The sequence below is a fragment of the Panthera uncia genome, chromosome X, assembly GCF_023721935.1.
Source record: "Panthera uncia isolate 11264 chromosome X, Puncia_PCG_1.0, whole genome shotgun sequence".
Classification (NCBI taxonomy): domain Eukaryota; kingdom Metazoa; phylum Chordata; class Mammalia; order Carnivora; family Felidae; genus Panthera; species Panthera uncia.
Window position 1 is genome coordinate 111809928 of NC_064817.1, and position 26839 is coordinate 111836766.

Consider the following 26839-nt stretch of genomic DNA (forward strand, 5'->3'; position numbering starts at 1 on the left):
AATAACACTGTTATCTTAAAAAGTATTATTTCAATTTTCAAATTAGCTTGAGAATATGCTTTCAGATAATTTCAGAGTAATTATCATTTCTTCTGACTTACTTTCTCTGAAATTCAGTTTTTCCGTCTTCAAAATATATAAAAAATGCTTATCTTTCAGATTTGGTGGACAATTAAAAGAAATATTGCATATAAAATTCTTAGCATACTGCATCGCATATAATAAGTAATAAATGTAAGCTGTTATTATTACTTTTATTATATTTGCTATTATTATAAGATAGTTTAATAGCCTCTTATATGAGATTCATGCAGCAAACAAAATACATATGAATCTCAACAACTCATTTGGAGAAGATTCCTCATTCTATCTTTGTAGACAATATGAGGAAATATAAACATGACCAGGTTTCTCGCTGGCTGAATATACTTGATTAGATTGTAGTTCTGCTGGAGAGAGGTTTCTAATGGTATGTCACAGGACTCTAGCCTGAGCCCTGTCCTGATTATCATTATCATCAGTGATTTAGATAAAGAAGTTGAGTATGTAGTCATCAAATCAACAGATAATACAAAGTTGTAAGGGGCAACAAGCAGTTTAGATCAGTGAATCAGAATCGAAAAACAGATTGAAAGACTGGGATGGTCGACTCGATATATCAAAATTAAGTTTAATAAAAACTGATGTAAATCTATGCCCTTGGGATCAAAACCCAGCGCACACATCCATGTTGGGAGGCACAATTTTATAGAGGCACTTGTAGAAGACATCTGGTTTTAATGTCAGTGGGAAACTCAGTATGAGTCACAGTGTAATTCATGTCATTTTCCCAAAGAGCAAATGCCATCTTAGGCTGCATAACGAAGCATATTTTGTCTAAAATGAGAGCAATAGTAACTTCACTCTGCTCAACAGTAATTAGTAATCTACTCATTTTGGAGGGGGGGGCGCAAATGTTTAAGAAGAATAATGAAAAATGAAGATTAGTCAGCGTGGAATTATTTTCAGAAATGGTCAAGGGAAAGTGGCGCCTGTCCTTCTGAAGCTTTGTAATGTGCAAGATTGCTAGAAGTTTACAATTAAGAGTATAGTCCTGCCTTTCTGTTACTTTCCACTTACGAGAAACACATAAAAAGGAAGACATAATTATTAAAATTCCTAAGTGTGAGTGCTATGAAGAGCAAATCCAAAAAGGCTAGATAACGATAATAGTATGTAAGTTGGATCCTACTTTATTTTATGTTGCCAGGGAAGGCCTTCTGATGAGGTGGGTTTTGAGCTAAAAACTGAAGGATGAGTGAGTGGGGTAAAGCTATTCTAGGAAGGAAGAACCACAAGACTAACGAAAACGGTGGTACTGCTTTGTTCAAGGAATAAAATGTAGACCCATGTGGATATGCACACGTGCGTGCGCACACACACACAACACACACGCATACACATACACAAAATGTAGAAAATACATAGTGTTTTCTGTGGGTTTTTTATTTAAAAATATAATTTAAAATATATATTATATATTTTGAATAACAAACCATGCTAGTATATATAACTTCATTTTTTAACAACTTCTGAATATTTTTCCATATTATGGATATACCTCACTTTATTTGTTTATCCCTCTATTCAAATTTCTATTCCTCTGTTCAAATTTTCTGTCCATTTGAGTCCTCCCACCCAAGCTTTAATGAGGTATAACTGAAAACTAAAATTGTAAGATATTTAAAGAGAACAACATGGGGGTGCCTGGGTGGCTCAGTCGGTTAAGTGTCTGACTTTGGATCAGGTCATGATCTCACGGTGTGTGGGTTCAAGCCCCAAATGGAATTCTGTGCTGACAGCTCAGAGCCTGGAGCCTGCTTCGGATTCTGTGTCTCCCTGTCTCTCTGCCCCTCCCCCACTTGCACTCTGTCTCTCTCTCTCTCTCAAAAATAAACATTAAAAATATTTTAAAAAGTAAAAAATGATGAGGACAACATGACAATTTGATATATGTATACATTATGAATAGATAGCCCCCATCCAGTTAATTCACACATTCATTACCTCACATATTTACCTTGTGTGTGTGTGTGTGTGTGTGTGTGTGTGCGCATGTGTGTGAAAACGTTTAGTTCTGTTCTCTTGGGAAGTTTCAGTTACACAATGTGATGTTATCAAATACAGTCACCATGCTAGACATTAGATCTTTAGAACTTCATCTTGTAACTGAAAGTTTGTACCCTTTTACCAACCTCTCCTGATTTCCTCCACCCCTTCTTCATGAGAATAGTCACTTAATCTAGATGAGTCAATGTTCCATTACCACTGTCTGTAATAGTGCTAGAAACATAGTAGGTGCCCAGTTAACATTTACTGAATGAATGAATTGGTCGATAGAAGAAATACATCAGAGAGACAGTATATTTAAATGGTTAGGTGAATATAACTGAAATTTTAACTTCTTCCAAGTGAACTTGAACAAGTTACTTTATCTTTCTGCGCCTCGGTCTTCTCATTTGTAAAATAGAAATGGTAACAATAGCTATCCTCCAAGAGTCACTGTGCAGATTAGAGAATGTTTGCAAAAGTTCAAACACATTAATTAGCATGGTAAGTGATTAAAGAAGGCAATTGTTATCATTATGGATATCACATAAAGTGGCAGGACCAGAACGTAGTAATCTTGCTAGCTATGGCAAAAATGCATTTTCCTATCAATCAAATTATGTGGATCAGCCAATGCAGTGATCGTGCAAATTATTATTGCCACAGATTGAGCCCTTTGACGTAGAAATATTAGGATATTGTATTTAACAAATATTCATCGAGGGCCTACTCTGTGTCAGACACTGTTGAGCAAATTTATGTCAATGATTTTCTGTAAACATTTATTTGCAACCTCTTTGGATGTTTCCAAACAAAGGTGAACCAGCATGGCGGGGGAGGAATCCTGAAGTGTTGGGCATTTGAGGACAGAATGAGGATGAACACATGTGCAGTTTGGTGAAGTTTCTATAGTACTCTTTGTTCAGCTTATACTTTAAAAGCATGATGGATGGAACTGGAGAGTGTTATGCTAAGTGAAATAAGCCATACACAGAAAGACAGATACCATATGTTTTCACTCTTAGGTGGATCCTGAGAAACTTAACAGAAACCCGTGGGGGAGGGGGAGGAAAAAGAAAAAGAGGTTAGAGTGGGAGAGAGCCAAAGCATAAGAGACTCTTAAAAACTGAGAACAAACTGAGGGTTGATGGGGGGTGGGAGGGAGGGGGGGTGGGTGATGGGTATTGAGGAGGGCACCTGTTGGGATGAGCACTGGGTGTTGTATGGAAACCAATTTGACAATAAACTTCATATATTGAAAAAAAATAAAAAATAAAAGCATGATGAACTTTCAGCTTAGTGTCATATTCCATGGGTAGAGTGACTAACTGTCCCAATTTTCCCAGGAATAAAGAAGTTTCTGGGACATGGAACCTCCAATTTTAAAACCAGGGCAGTCCCAGAAAATTGGGTAAAATTGGTCATGCTATCCATGAGGGTGTGTATGTGTATATGTATTTACATATATATGCATATTTCAATCTAGGTGCCTTATTTAGATTGAGATTCAGGTGTGTTAGATCCTATGATAGGCATAAATGTTTATATCCCCAAGTCTGCGTAAATAACATTTCAGAAAACTTTCTAGAAAACAAAAGTAATCATGGGGTGCTATTTTAATTTCTTTTGAACCATATCGTATCATCATATTTTTAGGAGCTCGTTTCTCAAGGCCAACTACCAAAAAATCTTAAGCAGCCAAAATTTTAATGACATTCATGGGGCTCATAGAAAGTGTTCATTTTCCTTACCCTCTATCCCTGTCCCTGAATAACTGAGCCGGAATTTGCTGAAGAATAGAAACGATTCTTTATTTATGCCATCTGACAGATAATGGGAAAGCTTGCATATACATGGTCACTTTGGAGGCTGGGCACTTTTCCTCATTTTCATTATTCGCATATCTGTAACAGGCTGGTGCAAAAACGTGAGACCACTTCATCATTTTCATTAATCAATGCCGTTACCTTTACTTAAAGACTTGGTCCATTAACTTAAGCTCATTGTGATGAAATCTGGAGTCTCCCCAGAAGAATGAATCTGTGTTCTGTTATGTGAAAAACAGCCCTATCTCCAGGTCTACCAAGACATATTTGTGTATTTTCTTCCATTACATCTAGATGACAAGGTGTGGGAATTAGATCGAGGGATTTTATAGATGGAGTGATTTTATATTTGGTAATTAAAAAGGTACGTATCACAGTGCATGGAGATAAGCAGAGTTGTAATAATTTTAGTAAGAAATATTACTGTTTGTTGTCGTTACCTCTTTGTATATTTTGGTTACACTCTGCTGCCGCCCTGACCTTGATGTCAGCAATGTCACTTGAGTACTGCAGACTTCTTGCAGATAGACAGATAACTTGTTTGTGATTATATCCTCAGCACTTACCATGGTGCTTGGCGAAACGTGGTATTCATGACATGTTTTTTTTTAAGTATTTTTTTCGTTTTTGTTTTAATTACAGTTAGTTAATATACAATGTAATATTAGTTTCAGGCATACACTCTAGGAATTCAGCACTCCCATACAACACCCAGTGCTCATCACAAGTGCATCCCTTAACTCTCATCACCTATTTAAGCCAACCCCCCATCTGCCTCCCCTCTGGTAACCATCAGTTTGTTCTCTATAGTTAAGAGTCTGTTTCTTGGTTTGCCTCTCTCTCGCTCTCTTTTTTTCCTCTTTCCTCACTTGCTTTGTTTCTTAAATTTCACATGAGTGAAACATAACATGTTAAATAAATAAATAAATAAATAAATAAATAAATATTGGAATGATTTGCCAAGAATGACAAGCATTAATGCAGAAACATGCAAATTCAACATAGCTATCTATACACAGTTACATACACAAAGCATTGAATGCCCCCAGTGATCTCATTAAATCTCAGGATTTCACCAGGGCCAATTCTAGTGGTTCTGTTTCTGGTTTTCTTATCAGGTGACTATAGAGAAATACTACTGATAAGAATAAGAATAAGAATGATAATAATAATATCTTTGTCTTCTGACATTAATTCATTCAACAAATGTTGACAAAATACCTACTATGTGCCCATCTTTTTTTGGTGCTGTGATACAATAGTCAATATGATAAAGATCTTGCTCTTAAGAAGATTCAAGTCTTTATCTTCCTTTTGAGCTCCACCTCCATCATTTTAAGTGGAAAATAAGTATCTGAGCCTAAATGTGCTACTGTAAGCCCAAACTCAAAATGTTTAAAACTGAGTTCACCTCAGGGCCCCTGGGTGGCTCAGTTGGTTAAGTGTCCAACTCTTGATTTCAGCTCAGGTCATGATCTCATGGACCTGAGATCGAGCCCAGCATGGAGCCTGCTTAGGATTCCTTCTCCCTCTCTCTATCTCTCTGTCTCTGTCTCTGTCTCTCTGTCTCTCAAAATAAATAAACATTTAAAAAACTGAGTTCATCTCTTCCCACCAAACCAAACCCTCTTGCGGTATTTCTTTTAATAGAAATTCTATGATGGCATTGATCACGCCTATCTTGTTTTCTGTGTATAAACTAGTGCTTAGTACAGAATCTAGCCCTTAAAAGGTTTTCAATAAATGTGTCATTCAAGGTCATGCCTTATAGGTCATCAGAGTCAAGATGTGTGGCTTCTAAGTTCCCATAATCTCCTCTCCATATCTTCTATAACAGCCTTCACAGACACGTTGTATCACATTGTTTACGCATGTGTTAGATTGTAAGTTCTTTGGGAATAGAGATCATCTACGATCTACGTCATTTGTGTTTACCATAGATCCCAGCATTTGTAAACCCACAGTAAATGCTTATTAAATTCAGTAGCGTTCAAAATATCTTAGTTTATTATGGCTCAACAATTTCTTAAGTAATTCTAGTGGCCCTGTTTTTGGTAATTCTGTAGAGTCACTCTAGATAAGTAATAACAGTAATAGTGATTATGACACATGCTAAGTGCCAGGCATAGTGCTAAGTGCTTTTCTTGGTTACCTTATAAAATCCTCCCCAAACCTTTCATCGCATCCATCTTAAAGATGAGAAAACTGAGACACAGATAGGTTAAGTGACTTACTTAAAAGTGCATACAGTTAGGAATCAAATCATTATTAATTCCCTGGTTACATAGCTCCATGATATGTATTCATATGTAATTCTTCACTGAAGAAACACGTTTGTTCCCACATAGATTGGCTTAACATAAGAGGAGTCCATTTGGATTCCAAGACACTCTTACTAACCATTCAGAGCCCAGAAGTTTTGCCAGATTCGGTACTGATAGACACTTGCTATGGTCTTGCAGGTGAACCAGAAATTCTCCTGATGCTGGTTTGAATTTCACTTTACATGTAAAGCACTAGAAATGAGCCATCCTCTTGCTTGTGAAGTCAGAGTGTGAGCCACTGATGCCCTAAGGCTATGCAGCAGGCAGTAAGCACCACCTTATCAACTGTAACGCCTTTTGTAGGAAGAATTGGGGCTAGAGGATTATTCGCAAATGCACTAAAAAAGGAGAAATTTGCTATGCTTCTGTGATTTCCTTGGACATGGACATTTGAGGGACTGAAAGATCATGTTGATTTAAAAGAAAAATAAACATCTGAGCAGCACACAACTAAGCAAGCTTTTTCACTACGGCATCTATGCTCAGCTCTGTGTAGTGAGAGGAAACTTGTACTTTGACTGAAAGGCGTTAGAGCATAAATACTTCTAACTATGCTCGGAGCTCTTTAAAATGCCCTCATTTAGGGTCAATAAAGCACAACTTTTATCTCTTTTACTGTGAGAATATATTTCGGTTGGAAATCTCTAAGCTCTTGCCGGAAATCTGGGTGTTTCGTGCCTAAACAGCACAAGGACCTGGCATTTTAAATAATTACTTTGATAAAGAATGTACTTGCTCAGTGCACAATGCCAGGTGGACACGGAAGGCCACTGGAATGTACCTAATGACGACTGAAGATAAATGGCTCTAAGTCCATTGTCTGGAAAGTGTGTTGTGCTTTACTTTGATTAATGAACTTCCTCTGTGTTTTCTCCCTCCAAGCACTCACCAGACCCTAGCCCGAAGACTAGCACACTTCAGTGCCCTGCCCCTGTTTACCGCCTTGCACAATTCTACATTCCCTGGACAGTTTCCTGCCTCTTTGCTTTTGTTTTCCGAGGGTTGCAAACCTTGCCCCTCCTGATAAACACTTACACATTCATCACGGCTTCATTCAAATGTCACCTCTTTGGGGAAGCCTCTAACGGACAACCTCCGATTGCAAAATGAGCTAATCCCCTTCTCTGAGCTTCATGGTACACACCTTGGTTACAATGGCGTAAATCACGTTGGGTTGATTGTTTATGGTGTGGCTTCCCTGCAACAGAAAGGGCTAGTTTGTATGTGTGTGCACGTACATACAAGCTAAATAATCCCCTTATTTATTTATATTACAACTTATTTAGGCAAGGATTTAAGACAACTAAAAGGTTGTACAAAAGGAAAACCAAAGAAGAAATAGGTGAGAGAAAAGTAGGAAATAATTGAATCAGGACACAAAACAGAGCTATGAGTGAGCCAGATGAGGTCTGGGATTATATTTTATCCATAATTATATTTCAATAACCCTACCAAGTGACTAGCATTTAGAAAACAACTCGCATGCAAAATTTAAATGCATTGAAAAATTATTTATTGATTACTATTGCCCTTGAATGCGCTAAACAATAATTTAGTACAGCATTAAAGCTTTTCCTATTTATGAACTGACCATTCAGTCACCAACACCATGACATGACCTGTCAAGCACTGGAATTTATCACATTCACTTCTCCCAACAGTTCTCTTCATTTCTGGACGTAGAACCAAAGGTCTGGAGAGACTAAGTCATTTGATCACACGGCTTACACGTTGGTGAAATCACCTCAGGACCTTACCCACAGAATGAAAAAAGGGAACGAGAACTCGGCATTCACTCAGCCCAGTCTTTCACATCATATTATTCTAAAGTAACTGTGAATGCAATATAGTCAAAGTCATATCTCATTTTAACTCATTCTAATTCTCTGGCGTTCTTTTCTTTTCAGGCTGTTCATAAACGGTCCAATTTCTGTGGAATATTTATGAATCACTGAATGATTTGACTTATCTTGCTTCTCATATTTGTGAAAGACTCTGTGTCTTCTGTGTCCCTTACTTGCAGATCACTCAATTTGGCTCTCGCCTGCACAGTTGTAGCAAGAGGTGAGCCACCTAAGTGGAGCATGTGGGTGTGGCCTTCATCGTGTGGCCTGTTACCAGAGCATGTGGTAGGACCGCGTGTCCTCCTGTCCCTCATTTCACTTCAGAGCGTGATCACTTCATCTACACCTGGAACACTGCTAATTTCCTCCCAATGTCCACGGGATTTTGATCCACCTGAGAAAAGAGGCAGTAGCTGGAGGAGAGGGCAGGGAGAAGAGGAAAAGACAAATGGATCGCAGTAGTACCAGGGAAAAGACCACCGAAAAACTGCAAAGGCAAAACAGAGGCATTTGTTTAGGCATCATTTTCAAATTAGTTACCAAAAACAAAAACCCGAAGTTGCCTGGAGATGAGCTTCCACGTGCCGCACAGTTCATCACGTAGGGTGTGAAAAGGTAAGAGAAGACATGAAAATAAATTCTCATGAGGCGATGACCGATTTCCTTGTTAATAGTTTCTTTGGGGGAACTAATCAGGACTGTTTAGGAATGTGGTCTCAGGATATTCTGACCCAGTCATCATTGTCATCAGCGAACTATCTTCAGGGGAATCTTCTTTCTACCAAAGAGCTGTTCCTTGAGCTTTTGAGAGAGTTTGATTTGCAAAGCTTCTATATAGAGAAGTGATTTTTAACCAGCCTCGGCATGAATCTTACAAGAAGATATCTTTCCTAGTCTACAATGATAATTCTTAGCCAGCTTATTGTTCGGTCAGTGGACTCTGAAAAGTAATGCTATATGTAGTACAACTTGTATCTTAAATAATGGAGCAAAATCATTTTGCTAAGTGAAATTACCCAGTTGCAGAGGGCACGTACTGCATGATTCCACTTATATGGGGTATTTAAAATAATCAAAGTGATGGGACAGCGACGTGGTTCGGTCGATTGAGTGTTCGACTCTTGATTTCAGCTCAGGCCATGATCCCAGGGTCATGGGATGGAGCCCCTCATTGGGCTCCGTGCTGAGCATGAAGCCTGCTTAAGATTCTCTGTCTTTCCCCCGTGCCCCTCTCTTGTGCACATGCTCTCTCTCTCTCTCACACACACAAAAAATAAAATAAAATAAAAAATAAAATATTCAAACTCAGAAGCAGAGAATATACTTCTCTGGTGGTTGCCAGGGGCTGGGGGGATGGAGGGAAAAATGAGAAGGTTGCCGTTCAACAGGTATAAAGTTTCAGTTATACAGATGAATGAGTTCTAGAAATCTGTACGACACCGTGCCTAGAGTTGACAATTGTGTATTATACACTTAAAATTTTGTTAAGATGCAAGGCCTCACGTTAAGTGTTCTTACCACAATAAAAAACATCCTTCTGTGAATTAAGAGCAGACTTCTCTGAATTGATCTAGTAGAATGTTTTCAAGTGAATGACATGTGTTAAAGCTCTTGGATATTTAATATTTCTAAACAGGATGCTTGTAGGTAGAGTGATTGGAAGAGTGGTTTAAAATTAGTAATCAGGGATCGTGTAATTAAAACAGAAAGAAGTTTCAACTCATTACCCTGGTTAATTGATGGTAAATTCTAGTCAAAAAAGGTACATGAATTTTGAATAATAACCCATAAGACAGAAAATAAAAGATGAAGCATGCTGTCTTTTCTACACAGCTGGATTTTTTTGTGGTTATAATTTTTTTGAACATTTTTATTTGTTTTTGAGAGACAGAGAGAGACAGAGCACAAGCGGGGGAGAGGTAGAGAGAGAGGGACACACAGAATCCGAAGCAGGCTCCAGGCTCCAAGCTGTCAGCACAGAGCCCGACGTGGGGCTCTAACCCACGAACTGTGAGATCATGACCTGAGCCGAAGTCGGACGCTTAAGTGACTGAGCCACCCAGGCACCCCTGTGGTTATAATTTTTTTTTTTTTTAAAGAAAACTAATAGCTCTTGTGGGAGAAAAGTCTGAAGACTACACTTTACAGCTGTGATAAAGCATTCAAGATAATGAAAATAAGCAAGATTATTAGGAGAATAATAGATAGCCTAAATAAAAACCAGCTTTCTCTATATAATGCATTGAATCTCTGCATACCTAATTATGTGGTCACCTTAATTAAGGCAAAATTGTTTCTGAAAAAAGGCAAATATACATAATTTTTTAATGGTAAAGGGAAAAAACACATTTGTTTCCTTTTATAACATATTGTTTCTGTGATTGGTTGGAAATCGTTCATCTGATTTAGCAATACCGGGAGCACTCCATAGTTTTAGAATACTTTGAGAATCATCTTTTATTTTATAAGAAATTAATATTTTAAAAAATTATAGCAGCGAGTGAACAACTAAGATGTACTTATTAAAAAGTGCACAGTTTGTCCCAATCACCATGTCAGTAATTAAAATTCCTGCCTGGCCTTTTACTGAACATGTAATGAGAGACTTTTAAAATTGCTGATAGTTTACCTACAGGATTTTGATTTTTCCCACATGATCCATTTAAATTTTATAATGTAAATCTAAATTTTAGGTCATTTTAAGTACTAAATGTGTGTTTGAAGGCCTCTAGCAGTATCTTAGGAGCTATTAGCACTATCATACAAATATGTATTAGAAACCTTTAAAAACTGTTTTTTCTTGCCATGTTAATATGCTACAACATAGTCTAATTAGGTCCAGCCCATTTCCTTGGCTAAGAGAGAGCTATTTAGAAGAACAGTAACCATTTTGCTGTGCTAGGGTAACAGTTTTATAAGGCTTCATAAAGGTTCTCTTGGCAAAATCCCCAGCTGTAGTGTCAACGTGACCATCCCGTATCCATTAAACCTGCTTCTAGATTCGTTTTGCTGAAAGGCGAATGTGAGGCTGGGTGCTCACCAGTAGTGGCTTTCCATGTTTTTCCCGTGATTTTTAGAGTTTGAGTACAGAGCCAGTGCTGCCAAAACCGGATCAATGGGAGGTTTCTTAGAGGGACTCCTTTGATTCAATCCGTTCTCCTTTAGCAGTCCCTTTCTGCGTGTCAAATACGGAGGAGCTCTCTCAGACAGAGATGCGGGGAAGAATCAGCCGCAGGCTCTGCTCTGAGGGAGAAGGGCCACAAAGGCAGGCTGTCTACGTCAACTCTCAGGGGTGCCGGGCACTGGATCTAGTCAGGTCACCTGGACACAGTAGACCCACTAAGTCAATTCATTGACTAAGCAAGGCACATTTCCCGAATGGAGGAACAAATGTATTCCATAATGTAGGAGCGTGCAAATAAATGCTCTGAGAGGTCACAGACATGAGAGCTTTCTTCCAGCTAAGAGAGACTGTGGCTTGAATTTTGAGGAAGGCTTATCTGTTTTAGTGTAATACTGAAACGACATTTTTAAGATTTTCATATGACTCGAGTCATTAAAAACAACAGTGTGAAGTAGAAGTCTTTTATATCTTAGACTTTGACAGTTATATTGAAAAAACACTTGTTCTTTGTTGTGGATATTTGATGGTATGTCAGCAATTATTGAAAAGTTAAAGGAAATGTAGGAAATATAATAAGAGCGTAAGATCATAAAAAGACTATCTTCCTGCCTGGGTCAGACCCATGGGGAACTAAGAGAATGATATCTAAGAGTATCGCAGTTTTCCTAATACCGATGTCAAAGGTAGAATGTCATCCCAAACATGGCAGTTTCTATTAATAACTCATTGTAGTTACTATTCATGGAGTTAGCCAAGCCCTTTTTCAGGCCCCATCACCTCTTAAGTTAATGAAATTTCATAAGATGGTCAATTTCCTCTTTCTTCCATATTCCCATCTTTAAGGTTAATTTATGTGAAACACTGTTCAAAACGTATGAATACATAAAGGATATACCATGAATTATACTCTTTTCTAAGTAGCTGAAACGCCTTTCATCATTTTTATACAAGTTATCATATTCATTTATTCATTTCTTTCTATTCCAATTTATAACGTACTTACTATGTGCCAGGTACTAGAGCTACATATTGGGACCCAAAGACAAACAAGACAGATATAATATCTTTCCCAATGGAACTTACGGTCCAGTTAGAAATAGATGGACTTGGGGCGCCTGGGTGGCTCAGTCGGTTACACTTACTTATGACTTCGGCTCAGGTCATGATCTCGCAGTTTGTGAGTTTGAGCCCCGCGTCGGGCTCTGTGCTGACAGCTCGGAGCCTGGAGTTGCTTCCGATTCTGTGTCTCCCTCTCTCTCTGCCCCTTCCCTGCTTGCTCTCTGTCTCTGTCTCTCTCTCTCTCTAAAATAATAAACAATAAAACATTTAAAAAAAACAACAAATAGGGGCGCCTGGGTGGCGCAGTCGGTTAAGCGTCCGACTTCAGCCAGGTCACGATCTCGCGGTCCGTGAGTTCGAGCCCCGCGTCGGGCTCTGGGCTGATGGCTCGGAGCCTGGAGCCTGTTTACGATCCTGTGTCTCCCTCTCTCTCTGCCCCTCCCCCGTTCATGCTCTGTCTCTCTCTGTCCCAAAAATGAATAAAAAAACGTTGTAAAAAAAAAAATTAAAAAAAAAAAAAAAAAACAACAAATAGATGGACTTTATTAAGAGTGATGAAAGAAGGAAACATAGTACTGTGACAGAGGCCGACAGGGGCGGACTAGTTTAGATTAGTGGACAGAGAAGTGCTCTTTGAAGAGATGACATTTAAGCTGAGCTCAGAAAGATGAGGGGCTAGCCTCTCAAAAAGCAAAAGGAAGAATATTCCCATCAGAGGAAACAATGTATGCAAATATCCCAAGGTGGTAAAGAGATTGATATAAGAACAGAGAGAAAAGGCCAATGTTCAAAAAAATGGGAAAGTAACAGAGATGAGACGGGACAGAAGGGCAAGAGCCCAGATCATGCAGGTCCCTATAGGCCAGCATGTAGAGGTGGGATGATATTGAAGTCTTTTATGCAGAAGTGTATCCTGATATGATTTAATTCTTAAAATTGTTCTGGATGTTATAAGGAGAATAGATTAGAGGGAGGAAAGAGTTGAAGCAAAGAATGGGACGTGGCTTAGACCAGAATACTCGCTATGGAAGTAGAAATGAATGGATTAAGGGTGGTATCATTATATGTTTACTTGTCTTTTCTCCTCTTACAGCCTCAGGCCCTTTAAAGGGAGGGACTATGTCTTGTTCCTGTCTGTATTTCCCCTCCCAGCTGGTAATATCTAATGAAAAGAATTTTTTTTTTTCATAACCTGGGGTATCTGGGGCATGACAGACACTCAGCAAATCTTCAAGTAGATGAATAGTTTTGCCATCTGCTATCTATAGTAGAATTCCTCCTTCGTTGCCCTAAAATTAATTTTTTTCATGCTTCAAGAGAACCCAACTGATTTTGATATACTACCATGTGATGAACATGACCACATCCCCCTTCTCTGCCCCTCTTCAAGATCTTATAGACTTCAATGATATGCTTGCAGTATTTTTATCTTTCAGATTGAAGCGAGAGACTCTTTTGATTCTTTTCTCATATGGCACTTCCTCCTTTTCACTGATCATTTCTGTTGCCTCCCTCTGGATTTTCTTCAGTTCTTTTATGTCTTATTTGAGATGTGATAACACAATGCTCCTGGTGTGAAGCACCACAGTCCTGTATGTCAGTTGAATGCTGGATTTTGTTTTATTCCAATATATTTTTTAATAAAGCCTAATACTTCCTAGACATAGTTTGGTTCTAGGGAACAGGGCTCAAAGACCCACAAGTCTTCTTATAGTGATAATATAACTCCATAGCTTGAAATAAAGTAGTGTATTTTTCCCCTGCCCTTATCTCTACTTTTCTCCCCTTTTATACAGCCTCACGTAATTTTCTTGCATTTTGTCCCTTCCAGTTCGGCTTCTCACTATTTCCAGAAGAGTTAGTGTCCATTGCATTTTTTTCCTTCAAATCACTTATAAAAATTGTTGGATTAGGCTGACCTCTGGGGGGGTATCTCCATTTGTAGTTTTTGTCCAGAGCAATTTTCCCCTTCTCTTCGTTTCGTTATCTATATTCATGACAAAAATAGTCTTCCACCAACTTTATGGTAACTCTGGTTGGAGATCATGTAATGCACTCTCAAAATGAATATACCATATGTGCTTGTTCTATTTTGTTCATATTAGTTACCGACAAATAATTCAAACTGATTAGCCGAATGTGATTCCCTTTATAGAAACCACATTTGCTTTAATGAATGTATCTTCTAGAGTAACTCAGTTATTTTATGTATTATCTATCTATCTATCTATCTATCATCTATCTATCTTCCATTAATTTGTCTGATATGCAGGTGAAATTTGTCAGTCTTTAGCTGTAAGAATCCCCACTAAAACTCTTTTTATGGGTATCAAATGTCATCCTTTCAAAATTGTTACTGACTCTTTACAGTTTTGGCTAATAGCTCCACAGTTTTACCCTTGGATTCTTTTAAAACTTTTGATGCGTTTAAACCAATTTATCAATTAAATCTATAATATCCTGTAATTTTATTATTTGCTCAAATTCTTTTGCGACACTGTATTTTTTCAACTGCAAGATATCTTCTTTGATCTTGTAAGAATTATCCATGCATTCATTTAGTGAATATTTATTGAATGCCTATGTGTCAAACACTGGGGACATACCAGTAAACAGGTAGGCAAAAATTGCTCTTCATGGAGATTATATTCTTTCAGGATTGAAAGACAATTGGGGCGCCTGGGTGGCTCAGTTGGATATGTGTCCGACTTTGGCTCAGGTCATGATCTCACAGTTCGTGGGTTTGCTTCTTGGGTTTGAGTCCTACGTCAAGTTCTGGGCTGACAGCACGGATCCCTCTTGGGATTCTCTCTCGCTCTCGCTCTCTGCCCCTACCCTACTCATGCTTTCTCTCCTCAAAATAAATAAATAAATAAACTGTAAAAAATACTTAAAAAATAAACCAAAGACGCTAAGCAAACAAATAAGTAAATAATATGTCAGGTGGTTTTAAATGCTACGAAGTCAATTAAAGCAGTTAAGGGGAGAGAAGGTGAGGAGGGTGCTATTTAGTATGGAGGAATTAAGAAAAATCTCTCTGAAAGTATAACATTGGCGCAGGATCAGGAACAAAGCATGTGATTACTTGGGGGAAGAGAATTCTAGGCATATGGAACAGTAAGTACTTGGACCCTGAAATAGGCATGCGCTTAGCTTGTTCAATGAATAGCAAGGAGCCCAGTGCTATAGGGACAGAGTGAGGGAGGGAAGTGGTGGAAAATGAGGAGTAGAGGTTTAACCAAGGACCAGATCATACAAGCCTTTACAGATCAGACTGAGGACTTTGAATTTTATTCTCAGTAAGATAAGAAGTCAGTTGATCATTTGATGGTTTTTGAGCATGAGGAGAACCTAATGTCACTTTTTAAAAAATAAAATAAATAAAACTCTGGTTTTAGTGTCAGCAAGAAGAAAATTGGAAGACTATTACAGTCAGTAATCAGGTAAGAAATGATGAAGACTTGAATATGGGTGGTGGTGGTGGAAGTCATCAGATTTATTCTTATAAAGTTTATAAATTTTATTTATCAGACATTATATTTGCCAGGAAACAGAATTGCTGCTTACATAAAATGCATTTCTTTCCTGTTAATTAAAACAAAATTAGAGGTGCCTGGGTGGCTAATTTGGTTGAGTGTCTGACTCTTGATTTCAGCTCAGGTCATGATTCCAGGGTCATGGGATGGAACCTTGTGTCAGGCTCTGCATTGAGCATGGAGCCTGCTTAAGATATTCGGAGCCTGCTTAAGATATTCTCTCTCTCTCTCTCTCTCTCTCTCTCTCTCTCTCTCTCTCCCTCTCTCTGTCTCTCTCTCTCTCTCTATGCCCCTCTCTCACCCTCAAAAAATTCTTTCAATAAAGGTAAGACCATCTGATTAAAATTGTCTAACATCCATTTGTCTTCATCAGAGAATGATTAGTGTAAACTCGATCCTTGTAACTGTTACTGTCTGTACAATATAGGCACGTAATTTTATTTAAAGATAGAAACAAAATAATTAAAAATCACAAAATGTTTTTACTAGTTATTTTGTTTAACCAGCTTTATAACTAATCTGAATTTCCAAGAACTGCCATTTAACGCTCAATGTTTTATTCCATAAATTAGAGCCTGTGGATTTCCTTTAGTGATCAGAGGTGTTCAAGGTTTGCTAACTAGGTAAACTTGGTATGCTTGAAAGAATAACCATACTGTTGCACATTAGAATTTTAAGAGCACGATGGTAGTTGCTTAATGCTGTTTCCACATGTCCCATGTAAACAAACAGTAGAATGCTGGCAAGTTTTGGAAATCAAGGCCAATGTTTAATAAAAGCAGGAAGGAATTTTAAAAATAGAGATATTATTGCAAGATTTCAATTTTGTCTTACTCTGTCCAAATTCTTACTGCTAAAACAATCTAAAAATATATTTAAGATCTCACCTGGGCTACCATACTTTTTTTTAGTGTTTTTTTTTTTTAATTTTTTTTTTTTAATTTACATCCAAATTAGCATATAGTGCAACAATGATTTCAGGAGTAGATTCCTTAGTGCCCCTTACCCATTTAGCCCATCCCCCCTCCCACAACCCCTCCAGTAACCCTCAGTTTGTTCTCCATATTTATGAGTCTCTTCTGTTTTTATATTATTTTTGTTTCCCTTCCCTTATGTTCATCTGTTTTGTCTCTTAAAGTCCTCATATGAGTGAAGTCATATGACTTTTTTCTTTCTCTGACTAATTTCACTTAGCATAATACCCTCCAATTTCATCAACATAGTTACAAGTGGCAAGATTTCATTCTTTTTGATTGCCGAGTAATACTCCATTGAATATATATACCACTTCTTCTTTATGCATTCATCCTTCAATGGACATTTGGGCTCTTCCCATACTTTGGCTATTGTTGACAGTGCTGCTATAAACATGGGGGTGCATGTGTCCCTTCGAAACAGCACACCTGTATCCCTTGGATAAATGCCTAGTAGTGTAATTGCTGGGTCGTAGGGTAGTTCCATTTTTAGTTTTTGAGGAACCTCCATCCTGTTTTCCAGAGTGGCTGCACCAGCTTGCATTCCCACCAGCAGTGCAAAAGAGATCCTCTTTCTTCGCATATCCTTTTCCTCGCCAATATCTGTTGTTGCCTGAGTTGAGAATGTTAGCCATTCTGACAGGTGTGAGGTGGTATCTCACTGTGGTTTTGATTTGTATTTCCCTGATGATGAGTGATGTGGAGCAGTTTTTCATGTCTCGGTTGGCCATCTGGATGTCTTCTTTGGAGAAGTGTCTATTCATGTCTTTTGCCCATTTCTTCACTGGGTTATTTGTTTTTTGAGTGTTGAGTTTGATAAGTTCTTTGTAGATTTTGGATACTAGCCCTTTATCTGATATGTCATTTGCAAATATCTTCTCACCTTCTGTCAGTTGCCTTTAGTTTTGCTGATTGTTTCCTTCACTGTGCAGAATCTTTTTATTTTGATGAAGTCCCAGTAGTTCATTTTTGCTTTTGTTGCCCTTGCCTCCGGAGACGTGTTGAGTAAGAAATTGCTGCGGGCAAGATCAAATCGGTTTTTGCCTGCTTTCTCCTCAAGGATTTTGATGGCTTCCCGTCTTACATTGAGATCTTTCATCCACTTTGAGTTTATTTTTGTGTCTGGTGTAAGAAAGTGGTCCATGTTCATTCTTCTGCATGTCGCTGTCCAGTTTTCCCATCACAACTTGCTGAAGAGACTGTCTTTATTTCATTGGATATTCTTTCCTGCTTTGTCAAAGATTAGCTGCCCGTACAATTAGTTGTGGGTCCATTTCTGGGTTCTCTATTCTGTTCCATTGATCTGAGCGTCTGTTCTTGTGCCAGTACCATACTGTCTTGATGATTACAGCTTTGTAGTGTAGCTTGAAGTCTGGGATTGTGATGCCTCTGACTTTGGTTTTCTTTTTCAAGATTGCTTTGGCTATTCAGGGTCTTTTCTGGTTCCATACAAATTTTAGGATTGTTTGTTCTAGCTCTGTGAAGAATGCTGGTGTTACTTTGATAGGGATCGCGTTGAATATGTAGATTGCTTTGGGTAATATCGACATTTTAACAATATTTGTTCTTCCTATCCAGGAGCATGGAATCTTTTTCCATTTCTTTGTGTCTTCTTCAATTTCTTTCATAAGCTTTCTATAATTTCCAGTGTATAGATTTTTCACCTCTTTGGTTAGATTTATTCCTAGGTATTTTATGGTTTTTGGTGCAACTGTAAATGGGATCAATTCCTTGATTTCTCTCTCTGTTGCTTCATTGTTGGTGTATAGGAATGCAACCGATTTCTGTGCATTGATTGTATATCCTGCAACTTTGCTGAATTCATGAATCAGTTCTAGCAGTTTTTTGGTGGAATCTTTTGTGTTTTCCATGTACCGTATCATGTCATCTGCGAAGAGTGAAAGTTTGACCTCCTCCTGGCCGATTTGGATGCCTTTTGTTTCTTTGTGTTGTCTGATTGCAGAGGCTAAGACTTCCAATACTATGTTGAATAACAGTGGCGAGAGTGGACATCCCTGTCTTGTTCCTGACCTTAGGGGGAAGCTCTCAGTTTTTCCCCATTGAGGATGATATTAGTGTTGGGTCGCTCATATATGGTTTCTATCATCTTGAGGTATCCTCCTTCTAACCCTACTTTCTTGAGGGTTTTTATCCAGAAAGGATGCTATATTTTGTCAAATGCTTTCTCTGCCTCTATTGAGAGGATCATATGCTTCTTGTCCTTTCTTTTATTGATGTGATGAATCACGTTAATTGTTTTGCAGATATTGAACCAGCCCTGCATCCCAGGTATCAATCCCACTTGGTCGTGGTGAATAATTTTTTTAATGTATTGCTGGATCCGGTTGGCTAGTATCTTGTTGAGGATTTTTGCACCCATGTTCATCAGGGAAATTGGTCTATAGTTCTCCTTTTTAGTGGGGTCTCTGGTTTTGGAATCAAGGTAATGATTCATAGAACGAGTTCTGGAAGTTTTCATAGAAAGCTTCATAGAGCTTTCATAGAAAGAGTTTGGAGGTTTTCCTTCCATTTCAATTTTTGGAACACATTCAAGAGAATAGGTGTTAACTCTTCCTTAAATGTTTGGTAGAATTCCCCTGGAAAGCCATCTGGCCCTGGACTCTTGTTTATTTGGGAGATTTTTGATGACTAATTAGATTTCCTTACTGGTTATGGGTCTGTTCAAATTTTCTATTTCTTCCTGTGTCAGTTTTGGTAGTGTATATGTTTCTAGGAATTTGTCCCTTTCTTCCAGTTGCCCATTTTATTGGCATATAATTGCTCATAATATTATCTTTTTATTGTTTTTATTTCTGCTGTGTTGGTTGTGATCTTTCCTCTTTAATTCTTGATTTATTTGGGTCCTTTCCTTTTTCTTTTTGATCAAAGTGGCTAGTGGTTTATCAATTTTGTTAATTGTTTCAAAGAACCAGCTTCTGGTTTCATTGATCTGTCTACTGTTTTTTTTTTTTTTGGTTTTGATAGAATTAATTTCTGCTCTGATCTGTATTATTTCCTGTCTTCTGCTGGTTTGGGGTTTTATTTGCTATTCTTTTTCCAGCTCCTTAAGGCGTAAGGTTAGGTTGTGTATCTGAGATCTTTCTTCCTTCTTACCTTTACAAATTTTTTCTTGTGGTTGATTTCGAGTTTCATAGTGTTGTGGTCTGAAAATATGTACGGTATGATCTCGATCTTTTTGTACATACTTAGGGCTGATTTGTGTCCCAGTATATGGTCTATTCTGGAGAATGTTCCATGTGCACTGGAGAAGAATGTATATTCTGCTGCTTTGGGATGAAATGTTCTGAATATATCTGTTAAGTCCATCTGGTCCAGTGTGTCATTCAAAGCCATTGTTTCCTTGTTGATTTTTTGATTAGATGATCTGTCCATTGCTGTGAGTGGGGTGTTGAAGTCTCCTACTATCATGGTATTACTATCGATGGGTTTCTTTATGTTTGTGATTACTTGATTTATATATTTGGGTGCTTTCACATTTGGTGCATAAATGTTTACAATTGTTAGGTATTCTTGGTGGATAGATCCCTTGATTATGATATAATGCCCTTCTGCATCTCTTGATATAGTCTTTATTTTAAAGTCCAGATTGTCTGATATAAGTATGGCTACTCCAGCTTTCTTTTGTTGACCATTAGCATTAAAGATCGTTCTCCATCCCCTTATTTTCAATCTGAAGGTGTCTTTAGTGCTAAAGTGGGTCTCTTGTAAAAAGCATATAGATGGATCTTGTTTTCTTATCCATTCTGTTACCCTATGTTTTTTTATTGGAGAATTGAGTCCATTGACATTCAGAGTGAGTACTGAAAGATATGAATTTATTGCCATTATGATGCTTGTAGAGTTGCAGGTTCTGGTGGTATTCTCTGGTCCTTTCTAATCTTTGTTGCTTTTGATACACACACACACACACACACACACACACATACACACACACACACACACATTTTCATCTTTTCTCCCATCAGAGAGTCCCCCTTAAAATTTCTTGCAGGGCTGGTTTAGTGGTCACCAACTCCTTTAGTTTTTGTTTGTCTGGGAAACTTTTTATCTCTCCTTCTATTTTGAATGACAGCCTTGCTGGATAAAGAATTCTTGGCTGCATATTTTTCTGATTCAGCAACTGAATATATCCTGCCACTCCTTTCTGGCCTGCCAAGTTTCTGTGGATAGGTCTGCTGCAAACCTGATCTGTCTTCCCTTGTAGGTTAGGGACTTTTTTCCCCTTGCTGCTTTCATGATTCTCCCCTTGCCTGAGTATTTTGTGAATTTGACTATGATATGCCTTGTTGGTGGTCAGTTTTTGTTGACTCTAATGGGAGTCCTCTGTGCTTCCTGGATTTTGATGTCTGTGTCTTTCCCCAGGTTAGGAAAGTTTTCCGCTATGATTTGCTCACATAACCCTTCTACCCCTATTTCTCTGTCTTCCTCTTCTGGGACCCCTATGATTCTCATGTTGTTCCTTTTTAATGAGTCACTGATTTCTCTAATTCTTAAATCATGCTCTTTTGCCTTCATCTCCCTCTTTTTTTCTGCTTCGTTATTCTCTGTAAGTTTGTCCTCTATATCGCTGATTCTCTGTTCTGCCTCATCCGCCCTTGCCGCCATGGCATCCATCCGTGATTGCAGCTCAGTTATAGCATTTTTAATTTCATTCTGGCTATTTTTTACTTCTTTTATCTCTGCATAAAGGGATTCTAATCTATTTTCGACTCCAGCTAGTATTCTTATTATCGTGATTCTAAATTCTGGTTCAGACATCTTGCTTGTATCTGTGTTGGTTAAATCCCTGGCTGTCGTTTCTTCGTGCTCTTCCTTTTGGGGTGAATTCCTTCATTTTGTCATTTTGAAGGCAGAAAAGGATTTAATGAGGTAGAAAAATTAAAACTAAAAAAGAACTAAATTTAAAAAAATATTAAAACTAAAAAATTAAACACACACACACAAATCGAATAAGTGATGCTAAATCCTAGGTGTGTTTTGGTCTGGGTGTTGAAAGTGGTTTGACAGATTAGAGAAAAAAGGTGGGGGAAGGAAATCGTTTGAGAATTTGAAAAAATGAATACACTGAAGTAGACTAAAATGAGATGATGGGAGTAAGATAGAATTTGAAACAATTTACAGAAAAGTAAAGAATATAGTAGAAAAAAATAAAGAAGAATATTTTTAATAAAAATTAAAAATAAAAATGAATTGTTTTCTTTCTGTATTCAAGAAAAAGAGAAGAAACAAAAAAGAGAAAAAAGAGGAAAAAAGAAATCGTTTGAAAATTTGAAAACGTAAATACACTGTGGTAGACTAAAATAAAATGATGGAAGTAAAATAGAATTTGAAAAAGATTACATAAAAGCAAAAACTATAGTAAAAAGATTAAAGAAAAATATTTTTAATATAAATTGAAAGTAAAAATGAAGTGTTTCTCTTTCTGCATTCAAGAAAAAGAAAAAGGAAAAAGAAAAATGAAAAGGAAAAAAGGAATCGTTTGAAAATTTGAAAAGATGAATACACTGAAGTAGACTAAAATAAAATGATGGAAGTAAAATAGAATTTGAAAAAAATTTACACAAGTAAAAAATGTAGTAAAAAAAATTCTTAATGAAAATTGAGAATAAAAACGAATTTTTTCTCTTTCTGTATTTAAGAAAAAGAAAAGTGTAAAAGAGAAAAAAAAAAAAAGAAAATTGAATAGATGGACCTGCTAACAGATGGACATAGGACGGAAATTATTTCGTTTTTTCCTAGAAGTCAGGCTATGTAGCGCTTTATAGTCCAGAAACTAAGTAGGTGGTGAGACTTGTTCTTGAGGAGTGAGGTTGTCCCAGTTGAGCGGGCCCAGCGTAATGGTTCCGTTCTCCACTAGATGGCGCTGCTAGCCTACTGGAGTGGGGTGTTGCAGCGCTTGTAGATGCGTATACGCATGCTCAGGAAAGGTGAAAAGGGCGTCACCCACCTACCCAGTCTCTAGTATCAGAACTCTGTTCTGTCCGATCAGCAGTCGCACACCCGTCCTCTGTCTTCAGCTTTCCTCCACTCCCCACTTTTTCATTATCTGTGACCAAGCCCCAGGCAGTACCTCCCTCCTGAGTTTTGTCTCAGATGCGCCTGTTTTCCCCGCCCCTTACTTCCCCGCCCCGCCCCTCTGCGGGAGGGTCCCACCGAGCAATGGCCGAATGCCGGCTGCACCCAGGAACGTCTGCGGGACCCCGCCACTGCCGGAGCCCCGAGACTGCGGCCAGGTGCCAGCCCGCCCCAGAAAAAGTCCGCGAGACGGCGTAGCAGCAGCGTCTGGGGGATGATGGAAAATCACAACGCACACCTGGCACCAGGCTTCCCCCTCAACGACCCTGTTCCAGCACCAGCGAATGTGGCCATTTTCCGGGGTCTGCCGGGACCGGGTGGCCTCAACAGTCTCTACCAAATGTCCTTCCAGCAGTGGAGCCGCTTTTCTCCGTGTGGCCCAAGAACCTCCCAGACCCCACTCTGCTCCTGGGGAGCCCTTCCCACCAGCACCACCAGGTATGGATCTGCGGACTTTGCGCTCCCCTCGTTTACAGTCTTAATGGAATTTAAGCCCTCTCCTTTCTCCTTTCTCCCGTTTTAGTTTAGTCCCTGCGGCTGTTTCCAATTTTCCACATTCTCTCCAGCTGCTTTTGGGGAGGGGTGCTTTTCCCGTATTCTCCCCCCACCCAGTCTCTGTCCTCTCTCCTCTCTCAAAAGCACCTCCCTTCCCGTGGCTTCTCGCCCCCCAAGTTCAGCTCTTCATGTCACGTACCTGCTGAATTCTGTGGTTCAGGTTGTGCAGATTGTTGTGTTAATCCTCCGATCAGTTTTCTAGGTGTGTAGGATTGTTAAGTGTTGGCCTGGCTGTATTTCATGGACACAAGACACACAAAAAGATTCCCTGCTGTTCTGCCATCTTGGCTCCTCCCTTCTAGAAGAAGAGCGGTTTTCCTGGTGTGGTCATCTTCCTGAGCAAACCCCTCTATGAAACCTACCATCCTGCTTTTAAAACATGCTACTTGAATTGGCTTATTTCTGACAGCAGCCTCCTTTGGAATTAATCAAGAAACCTAAGAATATAGCAACTGTTTGGCCTTACACACTTCTATTTCATTTCCCTTTCTTTTTGGCCTAGCATCTCTCTTTTTCTGGAGAAATTTGTCCCCCCCCCCCCCCCACGTGAAGATCATGAGCAGCCACTCTTGGTTGGTTAAGATGGGAAAATATGAGACATTACCACAGACCGTTTGGATTTACAATGGAAGAAACAGTTTCTATGTAACTGGTGGCTGGAGCTGCATTGATTTAATAATAAAAAACAAAAAGTCAGTATAGAGTGAGTCTTAGGTCTCTGTATATTTCACAGGGACCCCAGGTGATTCTCTAGCAGAATGTCCAAGGAGCAAATGTCAAAGTACTTCAGTATAGATAACAGTCGCTCCAATTTCCTTGTCGCTCAGAATACTCTGGGGTGATTGATAAATATATAGCTTTCCAGCCCTTAGCTGTAGATTCTGATTTAGTCAATTATAGGCCTAGCAATCTGAATCTTAATAAGTACCTCCGCCAAGCGATTTTATTCAGAAAACCTTAGGTAACTGAATAGGATGCTCACTTTGACCAGTACCTGTGCCTGCAATTCAAGTAATTAGCACTTGATGGCAGTACACCCTTTCGGCAAAAGCATTGGTAGGCTCTGCACTATTTTCTAGTGTCCCTGCCAACCATGAGGTGTCAATTCAAAAGAGATAAACCCTTGGTCATGGCTTTTTTACTTTTTAATTAGTCTATTTATTCATTCAGCAAACACAAGAAGCTTACAGGTTAATGGGGGAAGAGGGCATATATTAAGTGAATAATCACGTGAAAACATTACACCCTGATTGATGATATGAAGCAATCTCTGCAATGAGAGATTACAAGGGACCTGATTGTGTGGAGCAATTATTCAGGAAAGATTTCTCTTGGGAAGTGATTTTTAAGCTAATTGGATCGTGCAACTTGCTTCTGATCCTAGCACATTGAATTACTCGTATAGCTTTGTTTCAGATATTCTAACCCTGGGCTCAGTTGTGAATGAATTGATAAGTCCAGATTTATTGGGCTCTTTTCCATGAAAATATCATGTTGTTGTTTTTTGTTTTGTGTTTTGTTTTGTTTTGTTTTGACCTGTAGCTTCTCACAGAGCTTAGTTTTCTTCCTTCTGGGTTAAGTAAAACATAGTGGCCTACAAATTCTAGACTATGGTTAATTAGAACTCCCTTCTCTACCCCATTGCATTGATCCCTTCATGGGCATGCTGGGTTCTGCCACTGACCTTTCTCATTTCCCTGTCGTTCAGTCAGCAACAGGGTTATCCACCTGAGCACCTCCTTGCCTGCTCAATACTTCAGCTCTTCCCTCACCTTCTCTTGGCACTCAAGGACAGAACTTTCACCTAGTGATTCTCCAACTATAAATTTAACCACCCCCCTCCTGAATTTAGAGGGACCCGAACATTAATAAAATAATACCGACAATTAATTTTAACACTTTTGTAAATATTACCACTTAAAGAAGGGGAAAAAAAAACTGCTAACAGCAATGAGAGGAAATAAATGGACCGAAAACCTAAGGATTGAGTATTTTCATTAGCGTGTGAACATACTTTACAATTTTTAAAGGGTTTCACCACACATTTTCATTTGTGCCTGACGATAATCCAATATAGGAGAGGTTTTATTATCATGTTACTGAGAATGAAACCAAAGCCCAGAGATAGAAATATGTAGCCTGAGGTCAAAACTCCACCTAGTTCAATCTGTTTCTATTTCTGATTCTAATGACAAGGTAGCTCACTCAATTCTGTGGCTTACCTTATCGTGCCTTTTCTCTCTTGGTCCCTGGGAGCCTGCTTATTTGCAGTGTGACAAGGCTCCTGCAATTCCAATTTGCTTTTTGGTTTGCTTTCTCCGGCTGTTCCTGCTGTTTGCGGACCAGGGCATCAAAGCTTAGCTTGAATCCTGCCACTTCAGCCATGGAAACCTCTATCATCTTAACCACTCTCCTTGGAGCCTTAACTACCCTGAAGCCCCGCTTGTTCTCAGTGGAGAAGATGCTGGAGCAAGAACTCCATGTGGTTTCAGTGGTTTCACCGAAGATAGTTTACACCCCCAAAGGATGTGGTGTCTTTGTGGGAGAACCTTCCTGGCCAACTAGCATATGCTGCACCCCAGCTTCTTAAACATCCCTACCCTGCCCTGTCATCTGTAGCTGTGATTGCTGTCACAGTTCCTTTGCACAGAATTTTCTAGATAATTCATAAAACCAAACGATTCTTTCAGCTTTTTGACCCAGGTTATCATTAGGGATTTTTTTTTTTTTTATGACCATTTTTAAAAGAACAGTGTAAGAACAGGGTAACGTGCTTTTCAAACGTACAGAACCGGGTTTTCCTTACAACTCATAGTCTGTACACTCTGAAAGCCAGGGAGCAGGGACCTTCCTAATGTCCACCTCAATGAATCCGGCCTCACTACAGGCTAGTTTTCATCTTCAGTCTACCCTTTGCTCTGTATTCTTCAATAGTTTCCTCCGGTTCTCAAGTTGGAATCAAAAAGACTGAAATTTCTCAGGAGCTCTTCACAAGTGATTTCTCCAGTCCATTTCGGACCCAGATGTAAGGTATTCATTTTCCTACGTGGACGTGTCTCTGCTTTTTGCCCTGGGGGTGATCTTGTTATATTTGAAAATGTCTTTTCTTAAAGCACTGGCCTTTGTAGGTTAGTCCTCATTTCAACACTCTATCCCATCTATCACCTTCTGACCTCCTCTATCACATACACATCGGTCATTAAAATAGAAGTATTTCAGCTTCTCCTTTCATCTGTTTTAAGAGCCCAATAATTTTCAGAGTCAAAATATATGGATCGGAGCCCTGGTTCCACTGCTTATGAGCCGTGCGATCATGGGCAAGTTGCAAACCCCTCTGGATCTTAGCTTTTTTCCTCTGTAAAGTGGGATTATTAAAAGCACCTACCTCTCTGGTTGCCTTGAGAAGGAAAAAT